We start from the raw sequence: 19,860 nt of genomic DNA on the forward strand, positions 1-19,860 counted from the left end.
GTGCTGCTTTTGGATACCACTTCACAAAATTGGTGCAAAGTTGAACTTCATAAAAAAGTTAAAATATTTTTCATTGTTCATATATATATAGAGAGGAGAAACAATTCATAAACTGTCTTCCACAGACACTGGTCATACAAGGAATCAGGAGAAGTATGACACTTTTTACTTTTCCTAACTGTGGAAGTTAGATACTTCAGCAAGAAACAAACAAACAAACAAACCAAAAAACCTAAGCTGTGTACCCGTATTTCATCAGTCATGGAGCTAAGTAGAACTATTGTGCACATATGCACTACCTTTCCAAATCAAATGGAAACAGGAATGGTCTAAAGGTCCATTTAGGGGCCTGGAATTTATTTCAGCTCTTCCTGAAAAATCACCTACCTTAAGAGAAAAAAGCTAGTTGTTGAAAATTATATGAAGAAAATCAGTTGAGACTACTATAAACTCAGCATAATTAAGCTTGAACTCAACTCCTTGTTTATATCAGAAAAAAAAAATCAAAGTTAAAAATAAAATTGCTAAATACTTTAAAGATAGCATGCAGGTTCTTCAGCTTTTAATGAATTGCTTCCAGAAGCAGCTGCCAATCAAATTCTGATGAAGGTTTATTTGATGCATTCCTTCAATATATATGTATTCAATATAGATTTATTTATTTATTTATTTATTCACAGAAAAAATGTTTTCAGTCTTTCTTTTGTCATTCATTCACTCATGGCCAAAGAATCATCCTCTACAGGAAGTCAAGAACTGGTACTTAAGCTGTAATCAACAAAATAAAGAAAGGTACTTCTGCGAGTTACATTACAGATGTACACCGCTGCTGGCAACAGTGGCCAGCTTTTGGAAGCTTTATTGGAAGTCTCATGATGGGTAGTTTATTTCTCACAATCTCAGCTCCCAGAGTTACACAAAAATGTGAAATTCTACTTGATAACAAAAATGAAAGAATGACATATATAGTGGGGTTGAGGGGTGAATGACACATTTCTAAAGACTTTAGCAAAAAGAAAACCTAAAACTGAAATATATTATAATCGGTTCTCAATTATCCAGGGTACCACAGAGGTGGGGTTACTTTAAATAAAGTAAAACCGTATGTAAACCATACTAACAGAACACATTTGCTACACTCACTTTTGAAGTAATTCATTTACTTTCACTTGTAAATAGCTATCTATAGACTGAAGGAACAGCATTAAATTGCTGGGAGCAGAGCAAGCCTGGAAGGAACAATATTTATTTTGTGTCATGTATTCTGCAGCAATGGGCTATAGACCACGGTGTGGGCAGCAGATGGGCCCAGGTAATCTATTCACAGATAATTCAGATTTGACTGTTTTATAAAACTCAGGAATTTGAATGCAGTCTCATGACTGTAATATTTTCAACTCCACAATTCAACAAGCTGTCAAAAAAGTACAACTCACCCTCCAAAAACCTTCCCCCAATTAAATTCCCTCATCTGCAACTTAGAAAAACTATAACCCTTGTAAAATCCTTTTTACTGAATGTCTCCACCTATGTTTTCTCCCTCCAGCTACGGACATATGAAAAAAAGTAGTTGAGAAATGAAGAAGTTGTGAAACTTGATAATTGGGTTAATGACAGTAATAAAACAGAAATTGCTGAAAAAAATATAAAAAATATTATTGGAATGATATTTTTTACCCTCACGAGAATTAGAAATCAACTCTGCAGAAAACACTGTCTGATATTTTTTCTAAGACTCTTATGATTATGAAAACAGTCCACAGCCTGTTCCATTTTAAAGTGTCCCCACCCTTTCTTAAGCAGAGATGCAGTTACAATAATTTTATAGTATGTAAAATGAAAACACTTGGCCTACTAAGTTACAGGGAAGCAACATGCAGAGTTTTATAGATGTACAGTATCATTTAGAACCCTGCTGTTTCATTTAAATTGTGTTGAATCTTTTTTATCGTTTCTTCATTGAACCTAATTTGCCTAACCCCCTTATTTGATATTCCTCCTACTGTTTGTTTATTTCTCACTGGAAGAACGTAATAGCAACAGAATATAAATAACGGCTAGAAGTGGGGGTATATCTTCCTGGAAGTGTGAACATTCCTCTCTCTCTTTCAATTCCAATGTTTCAAGACTTTTCTTTGTTAGGGGAGAATTAATAAGACAAATAATCAGTCATGAAGAATGAAGTAGAACTCCACTAGTGACTGCTGAGCCCAAATGATGCATTGTCCAACGAAAAAGACAATACAGTAATTCTTTGTAATAGAGGACACCAAAATCACAAGAAGCACACAGCACAAGTTCTAAACTATTATAATGTACTCAGGGACTAAAGGCCAGACCTTTGTTTCTGATAAGGCTGTTTTTCATTGCTTTAGCAGCACACAGATGTCTAAAAGCAGGTTTAAATGGCTGGGTGGAAAGCCTCAAAATGAAAAGGATGCCCAGTGGCACACAGCTGATGTTGCTGGTTCATTCGAAGTGGACATTAGCAATTCCTGTGTGTAGAATAAGATATTCCAAACAGCCTTAGGCTGACCTAAATTAATCCAGTTCCAAAAATCTTGGGAATGTCTGAAATTTACCTCAGTTAACTCTCCCATTTTCAAATGCAGAGTAACACTGGGACATCAGTGCAATTCTAGAGACAAGCACATTTGTTAACATTCATGGTAAAAGAATATTTCAGTTAAAAGTTCTTAAAGAGCTGGAAAGGGAATAAAGTTTGGTTTACTATCTACATTTTGAAAATGAGAAAGCACATCTAACTTTCTTCCTGAACAGAGTTATTAAATCTATTACAGAGGAAACAACGTGAAGTTTATAAGAATCTTGCCCTCTGAGAATTTCAATGTGTAAAAGCTGTGGAAATTTCACTTTATTGCCACCGTTCCGCCTACCACAAGGGAGCACTTGTAATATTGATTAAATTGGACATGGACAGCAGAAAAATATGTAACATTTATCAAAGCCTACAAGTGTGAGAAAACAAAACCAGAACTTCCATTTGTTACTGAAGGTTCTAGGAAAAAAAAAAATCAGGAATGTACCCTAAATGCAACAGGAAAACAGTAATGCATGTGTTTGTGATTTTTTTTTTTTTTTTTTTTTTTTTTTTTTTTTTTGAGAAACTGCTAAAACTAATGCTTAGTTTCCAGAAACACCAACTTCAGCACAAAGCTAGATAACCATTCTGGAAGCCCCAGGTACAGGTAGGAAATTGTCCCGTCCCCTGACTTGTTCCAGACATCATTAATTCCATCATTCCACCCATATTTACGGTTTTATGCTTCAATATTTAGACCCCCAAAACTGAAAATGGTTGCAAGCAAAGTGGAATTCATCCCTTTCTAGCAAAGTGGCTGCAAATAGTTTCACTGGCATCTGCACCTGTATGTGATATGTCTTTTTTTGCTCTTCAGGTGCCTTAGTTAGATATCTTCCTGAAGGATTTAGGAAACTGTGTGACTGAAAAAAGGAAGATCTCATCTTACAGACTATAAACCCAGCACTAAATGCCTTGGTTGTTTGGAGTTGTGTCCTGGTATAAAGACATAACCAATTTTCTAATGAAAGGCTTTCCATTTTTCCTTTTTGATCAAAGTCTGAATATTTGTTTGCCCAATCCTAAGTGAATCTTCAATCACTTCCAGAAGAGGATCCCACTGATTTATTAATTAATTTATTTTTTTTAATAAAAAACAACTAAATTAAAGATGTTCATAATTTTTACTATATCCATGAAATGACACTCTGCTGTTTTGAAAGAATTATATTAATTCAATTTAACGCAAATTAACCAAGATATCCCTTTTTCTAAAAGCCTTATTCAAAGGCCCTTCTAATTCTAGCTTGCATTAAATATAAGCAATATATTTATATTTATATATAGATATAAATATAAGCTCTTTCATAGCTTATTATATAAGAAATCACATATTTTCCTAAAATATATATCCATTTTTAGTGTACTAATGATCTTTAGATTATTTTCTATATCACAATTGCTACATCAGATTTAGAAATATGTGTTCCAAAATCTTCAACAATTTAAAAGATTATTACCACCCACCACAGGATTTGCTCTTTCTCATAAAGAGCTTGACATTTACACTATCTTTTTTGAGTCTGTTCCTTCAGACTAATGAATTAGACTTGCCTCTCAAATAATTTTGCAAGTCTTCAAAATTACAAAGGAAAAAGCACTCAGGAAAACAATTTTATACATTCTAAAAAGAAAAAATAAAAATAAAAGTTGTCCACATTGCAACCAATAACCCTGCTTTTCAGAAAGCATGTGTGCTGTCAAGATTTCTGTTTGGAGAAGTATGTTGGAAACATCTCTACTTCTGAATTGTCATGACAGCATTTGAGCTCAATTTTTTTTGATTAAAAAATATCTAACAATATGGGGTTGTCAGCAAATACATCTAAAAGACTTAAGAGGTTCTGTGGAAATCAGTCTGCATGGAATGTAACTGAATAATGAAAAACAGCACAACGCATATATCTCCCAATGGTGAATAATATGTCTGATAGAAAAACACATTAGCTCAGCCACTATGTATCTATAATGCATTTATTTCACTTGAATCTTTATGAAAACTAAACATACAGCTTTGGTTATTGTTACTTAACCAGCTCAATGAAATAAAGGAAGAGGGACCGACAGATGAACATTTTAGGTTTGGAAGCCACCAGGATAAAATTATTTGATTCACAGCTACACCTAATACAGCTGAGTAACATAAACACTAATATCCCGTTTCTTACCCTGGATAGCAAATCTTGTACTGCTTAAATCTAGCTCATCTTGAACTAATGATATTTTATAAAAGGAATAGAAAAGCTTATCAAATATTCTTGAGAAATCTCTGAAAACAGTAAATTCCAGTTCTTTATTACACACTCTGGAACAAATTCAAAATCTCCTAAGTTCTTAGAGCAGACCACAACTAACTAGAAGCTTGGACATTTCATAAGCAAGTTTCATCACCAAAGGTATCATACACTGAGATTCCAGGCCCATGTGTCATGCCATGAAACATCTGCAACAGAACATAACATTCTTAATAAATGAGATAAATAAAAGTGTGCATTTAATGAAATAATTCTGAAAATATATCTGTTCATCCACACAGATGAAAAGCTGTTTATGATTTTTCTTGGTCAGTAAGGATATTTATGAGGGATTTTTTTTTTAGTTCTGTTCAAATATACCTGGAATGTTTCTATAAGAAGGCAATATATGACTTTAGCAGTTGGGAAAGTATATATGTCACAAAGATATTGATAAAAGGAATGTGTGCAAACATTCATATCTCCTTCCATACATCTGTAATGAAGAAAAAACATTCTGGTTGATCATATTTAATAACATACTGGGGAAAAAAAATCCACATATATTTCAGAGTTATATAATATATTTCTACATGGTAGTGGAAAGGAAGGTAGCTACTTAGAAAATGCAGGTTTGCATTTTTATGTTAAGTTGATACTAATTATATTACCACTTATACCACATTCTCATCCCACTCTTGCAAATTGCTACAAACAATTAAGAGCAAAAATCCATTCAAGTTAACAAAATGACAAGTTTTCTGCTACTTCAGAGTATTTTTAGGTGCTGTGTGTTCTTAAAACCTGAGTTGGTTTTCATCTGTTCCTGTAATTCACAAGTCCTCAAAATAACTCTGTGATTTTATTTTATTTTTTTTTTAACACTGTTTAATCAGGATGGGGATCTGAACTGTGAGTTTATCCAAACCAGTCTCCTTTTACTGCTTAGGGTTTTTGCTGTGCCAAACCACTTCTAGTGTTTCAAGCAAGGCAATGACAGCATACCTTCTTGTTATTATTTATGCATGGAAGGCCAAACCAAATGCTTGGGTGGGTCGCTGAAGACATGAAGTAGGTAGTTTTTTCCATCCACAGGACCCCATTTACATTTAAATGAGCTTGCTCCTTGTGAAAGATTGGCTCCAGCAGAGAATACCACATGACCACAGACATTGAAATTAAATCACTATCACAAGGATAGAAGCCACCAACATACTGCTAAAAACAACCTACAGTGCATTTCTACATTACTTCATATACGTGTCAGTATTAAGGAGAAAATGATCCATTTTATTTTATAGGATGCAGCTTGCTATACTTTCTTAATCCACATGCATGCTTCCCAAAGCTAGAGTCAAACACATAACAAAGAAAGCTACCTCTGCCATGACTAGATTTCTCACCAGGGGTAAGAAAATTGTCATGTGCAGCTCTAGGCTTTAAATGGATGATTTCTCATGGCTGATGCTAGAGTGGCACTGACTTGACAAATGTGGGAAAGTCCTCAGCTGTGAGATGGGGGCTTAGGTTGTGGGCTCTTGGTCAATTGAAAGGTTGCATTAAATGTAAATTATAGGACTGTTACTTAGATATATACCCTTCTCAACCAGGTGAAAGGCAAACAGCGCCCTGCACTAATTCACAGATGAACTGGTGATAGGCTTGCTGAATAAAGCAAGCAGGCAGGCAGCAGGCAATTATAATCCTCATCTTTGAAGGAAGGAAGGAAAGGTATTTTTATATAAAACCATATTAAATTTCCCTTTTTTAAGTGCCTCGATGTATTTCTCTTTTCAATTTATATGGAAAAGTATTAAGCAAAAATCTACAGCAGAACTGGCAGTAAATATCACAGTAACAATTGCTCTTTTATTAAATATTTATTGAAATAAATTCCTGTGCTTTCTCATTTTTCTTCTTCTGCTTCCAATATTTATTTACAGCTGATTATTAACATCTGCCAGTGTAACAGTTTCATCTGTACAGAAGCCGAAGGGTAAAAAAGTCACACACCCCCTCTAACATGACCTGTAGTTAGACAGAAAACAGTTTTCCCAGTCACCGCTTGGCTTCCTGTCTGTGACCTCTGAAAAGCATTGGAGGCCAGGGTTAATGGCCTTTCCAATCTCTGTGATAAGAATTCATTTTGTTCTATTACCAGCAGTTATCTCAGGAGCCTGCTGCATCACTTCAGCAGGGTTCAATCAATGAGAGGACCTAATGAAGTAACCAGCTGTAGCTCTATTTCCCTGGTCAACTCTATCAGACAAATAAGATCTATCAGTCACATCTTAAGGCCGATCCGAGAAACAGTATCTTCACATGCTGAACCCATATGCATATGAACTAGTGATACCTGGCTGTTTCTTTTTAATCTTCCCTTTTAATATGGCTTTTCTGACAGAAAAGGGAATGAAATGGGTTTAAAATTTTGCATAAAGACAACAATAATGCTGGATTAAGAAACAGTGGATTTTCAGAACAGCAGAAAGCATTTGTATTAATAGCAAAAATAGTGTAAACTATATTGCATGACAGATTATGCTTTTCCAGGCAATCTCTATTCTCCTTAGGACTCTGAAGAAGAAAAAAACATTTTGTTTATTATTTTCTGCCCTAAATTAGTATGTCATAAACAGTTTTAATTATGGGACTTAATCTTTAGTTTGTCACTTAGAAAGGAAATATAATTATGGTAATACTTTTCAGTCAAGTGTCAGTCAAAATAATCGTCAGCCCATTTTATTTCATATTTAAATCACATCACTGAAAATAAATGTTTCTTTTGACAAAATCATACCCATAATTTAGTGATTTGTTATAATTATCTTTATCCTCTCATACTTCAAAAAGAGCTTAATTACAAGAGCAAATATGTAAAAGGAACTGGATTTGAAAATTGAAAAATAAGGAAAATAATAATAAAGGATAACTTCATGATTTCAGAGCTGTGCAATTTAAAGTTCGACTTTTTAATTAATTAAAGTATATAGGAGAAAAATGCAGTGCATATTGCTTGTACCAAAATGTCCATTCTGACTTCATTGCTAAGTGTGACAAACAAAGGTGTAGAAGACCACTACAGGCAAATTACTGACAGTGCTATGAGAAGACATGTTAGAAAAGTGTTTGCTGAAATGTTGAAAGCCACATGTAGCTAAATTTAGTTTATTGGGTTAATCTCAAGGAATCTCATGAAATAAAATTTGTATCCTTTTAACTTAACTGTGTGCTTTGTCAAATTGAAATGAAAGAAAGCCTGCCTATGCACTGCCATGCAGAAAAAGAGATGATATCCAAGAAATAAAGCTAGAAATGGTAACTATTCAACATGCACACAGACTGCACACAGAAACATCCATATAATTTTATTATTATTTTTTTTTGCAATTTGCCTGTATTAATAAAACAACAGGAATATTACTCATGCATTCAAAAGATATCCGAGAAATCTTCCCTTTTTTAATTTTAAACCACCTTAATGAAAAACAAGGGGAAGAATGCATTTGTATAGTGCTGTTTAGTACATAAGGAAAGAATATAGATACCTAAGTACATTTGAAAAGGACTGAAATATCTCTGCTACATATGTAAACTGATAAGATTATGCCTGGCAGGCATTTTGGGAACATCTGTCAATTTTTTATGGAACGCACTGATTGTGGGCTATTGATTGCATTTAAACAAAGTTGTTTCAAAAAAAAAAATCAGCTAACAATTCGTGTAGAAAGGACTGATCAATATTTAAATGACTCTCCTTATTGATTTAAAATTAACTTTCAATTAAGAGATCCATAGGACTCTTAACTGCGACACTTATCCATTCAAGAGAAAATAAAGGTACATTTATCGATACACTTAAACAGCAGTGGCTGGTTTCCTATTGATTCAGTCATTTGCGCTGGGATTCGTTAGCGTCATAAGGCTTTAACTCGCTTACTAGGACTTCACAGTGTGTAATACTGCAAGATGCAGGAATGCACAAAATAATACAGGGGAAGTGAACAGAATTAGAAGACGTACGCAGAGGTAAGTCATACTTATGCTTTTTATGTCTCCTGATGAAGGAAGAGTACCTTTAATCCTGCCTAGTTTTGGGGTTTGGTCAGGAACAAATTTTTGCCACCTGACCTGTAATGTATGGTTCTGGAACAGGAACCATATAAACGAATGCAATCCTTCAATAATATTGATAGGGAACAGTTCTATTGGCTCCTATCGACACTGACAAAATCACCTATTTATATATATTGATTAACATATAATCAATAAGAAATTAGGCTCATTGTTTAAAGAATGTTTTTAAGTGGCAGTATTGTGATGCCCTGCATATATTCATCAGTATAAATATATGAGATATTTAAGGCCAGCATAATTTCATATTGTATTTAAGAAATCAGCCATTGAATGGATTTTGAGAGACTTACTGAGACATATGAAAGTAAACAGTAAGCGTGTATCTCTGTTTTACAGACAAATTCAAATATATCTGAACTAAACAAAAATATACTACAATAGTATAATTGTAACTATAAACATGTGCAAAAGCATCAGCACATTTAGAAACACAAATTAAAACCAGGACTGTAATTACATACTTCATTATTTATATGTATTCTCGGTATTTTAGTATACTAAGGAAGCTGGACATGTAATCTCTACAGTTAATAACAGACCAAATTCATCCCAGGTGTAATTTCATTGAAGTGAATGGACCTGGAACTGCACCTGGAATGAATTTGGCCCAGTGCTATGAATGCCTCCTGACTATCGCCAGCCTAGATTTACATATAAGATATAACACAAAAATGAAATAAAAATAGAAGATGTCCAGGAGGCATGGTATGTTTACAGAGCAGAGTGGTAATAACCTTGCCTGATATATACGTGGCAGTGCTTCTCTTAGGCAGGCAGTATCATTGGGAATGGGGGAGGGTTGACTCTGACAGTGGCTCAGGTTTGCCTGTGTCCCTTCATCTCACTGCCTGTTTCTCTCTCTTTTTCTCTCTCTTTTTTCTGTTTTTGAAGCCTCATAACTCAGACCTGTCCAGTGAAAAGAAGGTGCCCCAAACCCATCTATTACCTATTCATTTGTTGTGATGTAATCTCTGGGAGGAAAAAAATAAGAAGATGAAATATGTTAATGTTTAAACAGTAGGACATTTTCTGATCAACTGAAGTTATTCCTCAAACTGAGAATCCCAGACAGAATCTATATAAAATTCAACTCACATATGTGATCACCAACATTTTGTTTAAAAAAAAAAAAAAAAAGTGGTTCTTGATAGCAAAATGACAAACTCTTCAAAACCTGGATACTTTTATATTATGAAAATCTGCTGCTTCTATTTCTTTTTTTTTTTCTCTGTCCACTAAAGGTTAAATCATACTTATCAAAGGCTCATTTGCAGAGTTGTAATATGAATCAGTGATGTCTTTAGGATCATAATAATGTAAAAAAATGGTTATGGTTGGGAGTCAAGATCAGAAACACCAGTGTGTAAATGCAAAGAAAATACCCCCTCCTAAAATGTCTAAATCACATAATGTTAGTGTAACATAATTTGGCATATATTATGACGGTTACAATTACTAAAAAGTGCATGATGCCATTATTTCCAACTGGAAATTAGATAATTATACTAATTAAGTGATAGCAGGTGGCACAGGATGACTGCTACAATCTTCTCTGATCTGCAGAGAGAGATGCATGGTTCAGTGTCTAAAACACCCAGGGATAGTAACAATTGGCTTAAACAGTATTCTGTCCCAAGATGCAGAAGACTGAGTCACTTTGAATTAACACTTCTTTATCACATCAAAGTGTCGAAGAGGCATCTTTATGGATTGGTTCAGAAAAAAAATGCTACTGGTTTAGCTTCTACCCTTGTAACTAACATCTCTTGGTATAACAGAACTACTGCATGAAATGAATTCCAATAAAATAATGTAATTTTAAATGCCATAAACATTCTTTTAAATTTTAAAAACTGGCCTAAATTCATCATTACTGGTTCTAACTCCATCAGTTCAGAAGTAGCTACAGGTGTTACAACTGAGAGTCTCTAAGTCAAGCCCTCTGGTGAAACCCTCTACTGGAGTAAATATTTTTCTGGTAATAAAAGCACTAATTACTTTTAAGAATATATGTGGTCATTATATACATTTGAATTTTGACTCAAATTTATGTATACATTATTTTTACAGCAATATTTGGAGATTATTCAGACCAGCATTAAGTTAGACAAATAATCCTCTAGTCCCATGAGTCATTTCAGACCTTCTTTTTCTTGTCATTTCTGGTCTATGTTCAGACTGAAGTAAGGCTAAGTCATCACCATCGATGAGTTTTCCAGTTTTTTTGTTGTTTTTGTTTCTTTTTGTTTTTTTTTTTTTTGGTTTGTTAGACTTCCATGTGTTTCTGGAGTGTGACCTCAGTTGGCAGGGGAGCAGATCTACTGAAGAAGAACCATGCTGTGTGAGAATCCAACCAACATATGCCTAAGAGGCAAACCAAGTGATTCTTATAAATGACAAAAAATAAATGTTATCTAATTTCTGAAAATCTCTTATCTGACTTTATCTGTCTCTGTAGCATTCATTTCAACTTCATTATTGTATTTCTACTATAGATCAAAAGCACAGCTGATAAGACTTTAGATATATTTGTAACATGCTATGATATCTTACAATGCAGCTAGTTCATTTAAAAAAATACTGCCTTCTCTCACCATGTCTCCCAATGCCTTACCTGTGCCACAACTACAGGTAATGTTTGTGCCACCTAATTTTTCATAGATTGACAGTAAAAGCTGAAAAAAATAATATTATTTTCCTTAGTATGTTGCACATTACATTGTTCTGGCATTCTTGTCTCAGTAATGATGCGTGCAAACTAAGGATACTCTTCTTCATCCACAAAAATTCTCATAGTTCTATGCACTGATGGTAGCATGTACATTGCATGAGACATCTGTAGTAAGAACAAAAAAAGAAAGGTTCTTCAACTTGCAAGCCTAAATAAACATCTTTTTTCTTTAGACCAAAACATGAAAGTTTGTGAAAATCACTCATCTAATTTTGTTTTTATGCTTTAGTAGAACTAAATGGAATGGAACTAAACTTCTGATTGCAAAAAATGCCTCTGTGAATACTAACCTGCTCAGCATTTAGAGTAGCATCATACAGGTGTTCTTCTCTGAATTGATATAACCATTGCATTTTTTTACTTGACAAAATTTAAGAAAATTTCCCACAATGAACATAAAAAACACCCCGTTCTCTGTGGCAAAAATAAAAACCTCTTGCACCACAGGACATTCAATTAGCTGTGCAAATGGGAATAATAGTAGACAGCTACTCAGAAGCAGATATTGGAGATATTTGAACTTGTTGTCCAACTAAAGAAAATAACATTAAGGTACTGTAGGCATGAGGCCAACTGTCTTACCCTCACACAGCACTGATTAGTTCAGCCTTAGCTGAACAAAAATCCTTAATCTTCTCTTTTTAATATTGAAGAGGTAAACCCTCTTTCACCTGCATGTGGAGTCTCCTTTTCATCAAAGCTCAGGAGATTCCAGCAACAAAATCAATGTATGCATGTTCAGAGCAGTTTTCAGGGTTTTGTAAGACAAATCTTTCAAATGGGAGCTAGTTTAATGCTATTGAGCTGAGTTTCGATCTGACAGAGTGAGTGAACAACACAGAAACAGTTCACTTACCACTGCTCACACTACAGGAGGTGGGAATCAGGTACAGCTCTGTACAAATACAGCTGTGCAATTTCTCAGTAAACTTTTACCCCACTTAATCCAATGTTAAATGTAACAGTCCAGTGTTTAAACAAAGATTTAAGAAAAAAAAAATGTAATTTATTTCACTACAGAAATGAGAGACAATTAGTTCTGAATTCAGCACTTGCTAGCAATGCTGGAAATATATGGTTTTCCCATTTAAACTGGTGAAAACTACGATTAACTCTTCTAAATTTAACAGAGTTGTGCTAGTGTTAAGCTGATTTTTACTGGAGTATCATCAGGCTCTGTGTTCTAACATATCTAACATATCTGAAATATGATCAACAAATATCCTATCTTTTATTTCCCTCTTGTTTTTAAACTTCCAACAACTTGCTTTCTGGATTTTTGGAAAGTTAAAAATATTTTAAAAACATTAACTTAATTTTATTACCAGACCTTGTAGGCTAATATGAGTTGTACTATGGCTTTGCACAGACAGATTTTTTTTTGTTGTTGTTTTGTTTTGTTTCTGTGCTCTGAATCTCTGAATTCCAATACTGCAATCAAATTCGGATTGGAGATATTTTTTCCTCTTAAAACTAGGCATTTTACTTTGGTGGGGTGGAGAGCCAGGGGAAAGGCTTTTGTTATTATGATTTATAATTTGTATATTAGACGGATAAAATGGTCACGCTATACTCAGATCTTTTGCAGATTCCAGTTTTACTATTGGTGGGACAATTAGACAACCTGGAGCTAAAGGGAGCACTGATCTAGTTCAAAAGTCTGGGCCCAGAAAAGTGTGGATATCAACTTGTCCTTTCATTATTCAGTTCAATCTCATAGCTCAAAGTAAACAAGAAATGTGATGATATTATTGTATTAACTATATAGCTAGCCCTGAAAGTTCCTCTTTTCAGGGAGTGCACTTATAGTAACTAAACTCACATAAAGGGATAAGTTAGTTCAAATTATTCTGATGTCCTTAAACATCTGTATAGTTCTGGCTGATAAAAATACACTTCTGTATTTTTTATGGATATACATAAGTACTAGATGGACTAATGTGTCAAGACATTTTATACATTGTTTAATATATGTTTATATGTTTATAATATATGTTTATATGTATAACATAAACTAATATAAATAATAATAAAGTGAAAAAAGTACCAGATTCAGTGTAGGTTCATCATACTAGCAAATTTCCACCAGGCTAGTCATTTTTCTTATATTAAAAATGGCTATTACCCAGTTTAATTGAATAATTCTCTGATAATTACAACATCAGCATTTTAATAGTATATAAATAACCTCTCCCCTAATTAACATTTTTCTAAATTTTTCATATATTCCAGTGTTACGAAACGAGGTTCTTGGTAAAATGCTTTGCCTTCTCAACAACAACTAATAATTTAATTAACAGGTCATTAAAAAAAAAAAAAAAAAGTAGAAAGAGCAAGGAGATTCACAGTTGAAAGGAAAGCTCTCTTTTATGCTCTAATCATGGCTTCATGCCTGTATTAGTATAAAAAATGTTCATGGCTTATTCAGCAGCTTTTTCATGGCTGCTATTTCAGAGGTCTTTCAGTAGATATAATATCTACTTTAGTACTGTGAATAAAATGCTCTGCACATCTCAAGATATAAGTGCATCCATCTTGTTTGGAACTTAGAAAGAGTCATTTCCCCATGCTGATTAATTTTTCACAGTTTGTATATTTGTTTTTAAAAGAACCCTTAGAGGTAGCCATGTCACTTCAGTCTTGACATGACTTCATGGATTAGAGGGGAAAGGTACTGTCAAAAATAGGAACTGAATTTTCCCCCATAAAGCATTTAGACAGCCACACCTTTCTTTTCCTTGTATTGGAAAGAAAGATAGGTGTATGGCTCAGAAAAACACTGTCAGGCTGAAGATGCAATCCTTACTCGTGCATAGCCTGAGTAAGAAGCTAAGCATCTAAAAAACTTTGAATCACGGGTGACCCTGTAGAGTAATAGAACTGTGTTAAATGAATGGCTGACAACTGTGGTTCACATAACGATTATAATCTGAGAACACAATACAAGCTGCAACATTAATGTTTTCAGACTTTATAATCAGTGTCATATTTTGCTAATCTCCAGGCACTTGATTTACCTCATGACAGAAAATGCCCCAGCTAAACTCCTATCTACTGCCAGAATTTCAAAATGTCATCTTGAGTTTTATAGAAACGTCATTCTTTTAAGAAGTAATTAGCTAAGGCATAGTTTGTACGGCAATTAAAAACCACTTACTTGCCGAAGCTTGTAAGCATTATGTAATTTTATTTTTTATTTATTATTTTTTTTTAACTACAAGTACATATGCGTATTCTTGCCTCTAGCTTAAATACAGTGATTGTTGTAGTTGGTTGTACAGGAATTGTCTCAAGAACATTAAAGCAAGCCAAACACAATTGTATTCCAACTAAAATTGCTCTCTTTATACCGTGTATTGAAACTTGATAACTGTTGGTTATAAAATTCCTTTGATTTTCTGTAGGTAATAAAATACTTTGGCAATTACTATTGACAGTTCTGGATAATCTTGAAGGCTGCCTTGCCTGAAGAAGATGAGTGTTACAAATCACTCCACTGAAAGAGGGAAGAACAGCAGCAGGCAGCAGACAGGTTTCAATTTCACAATGCTGATTATCTCATTCGTGATTCTATGCATGCCTAAATCTGAGGATCCCTCAAGCAGCTATATGGACTTCTACTTTTAAAATGCCTATTACGCTTTCATACTTTTTGCTGCTTCCTGAAGAGTGCCATTTCGCCAAGCTTAAATAGCAGAAAATTGCACTGCTTTTCCTCTGCCCATCTCCTCAATCTCTATTAACCTGCACAAGAACAAAGGAATATGATAGTCCAGCTATAGGTTAGGAAATAGGTTTGAAGTTGTTTTTCATTTACTGGTATCTATCTCCCTGATTCATAAATGTATGTGAACAATAACATTATTTTAATATGTTATCTAATGACTGAAAGCATGGCCTTTAATTACATCTGTATTTATACTAATAAGTACACCATGTGTTCAAAAATACATGCATCTATTGTTTGCACGGACATCAAATGATCCTGTAGTGCTGTCAGCATCTGTCAAGATTTAAACAGAAAAAAAAAAAAAAAAGAAAGAGCAAAAATATATATTTTTTTTCTATTTAGGCTACAAGAGAACAAGCAGAAGCAGCTACAAGCAGAAAAGAAAATTGTTGAAGCACCTGGTTCTAATGCTTGCAGTAGGCCTTTATTAGATGTCATAAACTGAATGATGCATTACTCTGTGGACGACTCATAGCCTGAAAATGTTGAGGTAAAATGGAGGACAAAGAATTATTTTAAAACAAAGAGGTTAAATGTTCCTTTTAAATCAAACAATACTTATTAAATGGAGAAATCATAATAGGCTCAGAGAGACTGGAGACCATTTCTGTTATTTTTTTTAATGTATTTCTGTATTACGTTAACAAATAAAAAGTATTTTACTTTAATATTTTGTATTTTATGTAAGAATGATTTACAGTCTATCTTTCACCTGTATTATTAAACAAAGGAAAAGCATTTAAAAATCCTATTGCTGATACAGGTTGGGCAGCCCAATCTCAAATCTAAATAATTGCATTAAGATTCATGTAGGCTGTCAGCCACCACCAACAAAAAGGTAATTTTGTCCATCAGAAAATGTTTTAAAATAAGATCTGCTTTGCATTTAAAAAGATAAAAGAATGTTTTCTAAAATGACAATTGCTGGTTGGCCATCGATTCGGAGCTTTAATCTCATGGCCTACTCAAATTTCCCATTATGTCTCACTGAGGCTTAGAGGGATAGAAAGGCCGAACTGTGGGCCTGCAACAAAAGTGGAGGGGGGTTACAGCATTAAGAGACACAGCTGTTGCTCACAAACTGCAAATGTTAGAATAACTCACTACTTGTTGTGTGTTTTTTTTGTTTTGTTTTGTTTTGTGTTTTTTTTTTCCTTGATGCTAATAAAAACTTAAAGTGTTTTGCATGCTTTCTATAAACAGTGCACTTAAGTTTTATAATCTAGTACATCTTATTAAGCGTGAAGTCTGCTGATCCCTAAATTATTCATAACATGGTCCAGACTGATTAAGATTGGCTTGTTAAGGAGCACAAGAAGCAATTAAACTGACAAGGCAGTGCGGCCTTGATGTATACATTTATTATCACAAGAATACCCAAAGTGAATGCCCTTATTAAGCAATGAATTTCACCTCACTGGCCTTCTACCATTGCTGCCACAGGCAGAGAGAGCTAGGAACAACATGTCAAAAGCTAACTCTGAGGAAATGCCTATCTTCAAGTGAAACCGATTTTGTAATGAACCTTTCAGTTCACTCCTGAGGTAATAAATCCTGACTGGTGCATTAATTACTTGATAACATCCCATCAAAATGCAAATGCAGCACTTGACCCATAGGAATGGCTCACTAGCTGTTAACTCTTCAGGGTATACATAAATTGTCTGTTTTCTTTTATCAAACAGGGCATTTATTTCCATCTTGCTAGGGTGAATGTCACTCCTGCCACCCTCGGCCCCTCAGTGGCCTGACACCATCATTTGCAGAGGACTGTCACTATGTGCCGACATCCTAATTGTGCTACTTCTTTGCTTTGTACCTTTGAGGCAGAATTTCCAGCTTCACATCCCCTCCCCCCCCCCCCTCCTTTTCTGGAGGAATCTTGCATGTCAAGGACAAAGCTGTAATAGCGTTACAAAGAATGACCCCCACCTCTAAAGTACACTAATCTTTCTTTTCAATGGCAATACATTAAACAAGGAATTTAGTTCCTTTAAGTGATTAAATGAAAGCTCAACATATCTATGTGAATCACTACCCAACATATGCAAGCATGCATACTTTTAGTAAAAACTCCTCCAAAGATATATTTACATGTTTTAAAGACACTTCTGCCATCTCTTCAATTAACATTCAATTTCTACAGTGTACAAGCAAATAATATGTCAAAAAGTAAAACAAAGTATGCTTCATAACACAAATTTAGAAATGGTGAAATATGATGCACTGCATTCTTCCAGCTTGCCGAGAAAACGGGCTGCTTAAATTATAAAAACTATTTCCACAATAAATGTTAATGAGGACCTGCATTTTATATTTCCCCATTCAAAATGCTAATCTACGTCAGTGGGTCTGACGCTCCCACCTGGGTCAACCTGCTTTACAGTTTTTCTATTTGTCTTGAAGGCTTGGTGAAAATCCTTAATTCAGGTTACTAGGCAACCCTGCAGGTGAGAAAATATAATGTTTGGCCTACTCCATTTTTGAATACACACAGTGGCCTAATGCCTTCAAAATAGACTGTGCAAAGCATGCACTGATAATTCTCTGCTACATTTTCTAAAGACGAGGACAGAAGAAAATTAATTGATGCTGAAAATAATGACAGGAGGAGAAGAACCACTGAGACTTGGTGTGACTGGCATGTGATGATGTTAGCAAGAATCCCAGCATGTGACTGGACAGTGTGATGAAAAATATACTTTATGTGAAGGAAAAACAAGTTACAAAACTTAATTAGTTTTTGACACTTCTTCATAAGTTATTATCTTTTCATTTGGAACATTGCCTTGGGACATCAATACACAAGAAGAAATGAAACATTCTTACTGTAAATCTGAAGGAAAAAAAGATGACTTTATATTGCACTTCTCCCTTTACATGTCTTTTTGAATAAACAAAATATCTGCTGCAGCCTAAGGTGTACAAGCCCCCGAAGATGTTTCTGCTGAGAGCATAGAATAGACTTGTTCAATATAATAATCCTGTTACAACTGATTATGCAGTCTCACTTTTAAAAATAAAAGGGAGGAGGATTGGAATCCAAAATGGTCACACACACACACACACACACACACACAAAAAAAAAAAAAAAAAAAAGCTATAGATGAGAAGCAGTTAAATTATAGCACCTACAGCAATAATGCTTCCTGTACAGCAAATGTATTTTTAATTTTTCCACTAAGGCTTATACCTCGAAGTAATTCACACTGATTACTAAATAACCCTTGTGAGTTGCTTTGTCTTTTGAATTTTAAAAAATACACTTGCCGTGAGCAATGAATTTCATAAACCACCAGCTCTCATGCTTGATGAATCATTCTTATTTTATGCAGTGCTGTGTGATAGAGAACTGAGATAAAATATTCTATCCACAAGCTATTCAGTACAATTTATCATCAGCGGCTCACTAGTCCAGTGATAATACCTGGCTTGCAGATTGTAATGATCAGATTCTGTTTTTATTTCAAACAGGAGAGATCCAAATACCAGAGTTTTTAATTTACATACATTAGTGAGGTTCAAATATGGCAATAGCTACAAGCAAATTCACTTGCAAACGGAATGCTCGCCTTGCATAATGGGTTCCCTTTAGCTATTACTCACCAGTGAAGTACCCAGATAAAAATGAAAACAAAGAGGAAATAAGGAAAATCATGATACAAACACTATACAGGGGACTAGGATAATTACTGAACCACAGTGAAGGTCATCACGTTTATATCTGTTTTAGTAATGATTTTTTATATTTTCCCTTTGTATTGAAAGCATGAGTGCCATCTCTTCTCTACATTATTATACTATTGTATTATTTGCATTCTGTAGTTTTCTAAAGTTCCAACACACTGTCACTAATAAAAGTTTTTTTCTTGCTGTAAATCAGAATAAATGAAATACTGAAATAGTTAATAAATACCTAAAAAACTCCAAAATCCCTGTAAATTACAGCAGCTTGAACATTTAGTAAAAAAAAAACAATGGGCTTATAATAAAACACCTCTTATAGCTATATCACTTTTATACTGACCACAGTATCGAGCTTCAATTCCCAGCAGCATCATTACTAGACATTTTCTGCCACCTTTCTAAATCTGAAAAGCTTCCTACATTTAGTGAAGATTAGGTAATGCTACAAGCAATCAATAACAGCTATCAATTCCATACCTTGTTCAGAAGAACAAGTTGATTAAAACTAAGTAAAAAGGATGGCTGAATATGCTTTAAAACTATCTGATTCTTCTAACTACACTATCATGATAAAATACATATATATATATATATTATTCACTGGCCAAAGAGGTAACTCTTAGTAACAGTAAGGTTATGACTCAAGCCAACAAAAGCCAGAATATTCTACTTTGTTTGACACACTCTCCTTATCATATCATATGGCAAGGAGAAGAAAAAATGAAGGCACAGAGGCACA

General features: G+C 34.2%; 1 protein-coding gene and 1 long non-coding RNA gene across 7 annotated transcripts in view; one reads left to right on the top strand and one right to left on the bottom strand.

Moving 5' to 3' along the window:
• The window catches only part of ZFHX4 (zinc finger homeobox 4), a 156,924-nt gene that overhangs the window by 39,596 nt on the left and 97,468 nt on the right, over positions 1-19,860 (bottom strand). The window lies entirely within an intron of this gene.
• Positions 15,100-16,102, top strand: LOC140001854 (uncharacterized). Its single transcript, XR_011807459.1, has 2 exons — positions 15,100-15,236; positions 15,777-16,102. It is a non-coding gene; the product is annotated as an uncharacterized lncRNA (long non-coding RNA).

The sequence above is a fragment of the Anas platyrhynchos genome, chromosome 2, assembly GCF_047663525.1.
Source record: "Anas platyrhynchos isolate ZD024472 breed Pekin duck chromosome 2, IASCAAS_PekinDuck_T2T, whole genome shotgun sequence".
Classification (NCBI taxonomy): Eukaryota; Metazoa; Chordata; class Aves; order Anseriformes; family Anatidae; genus Anas; species Anas platyrhynchos.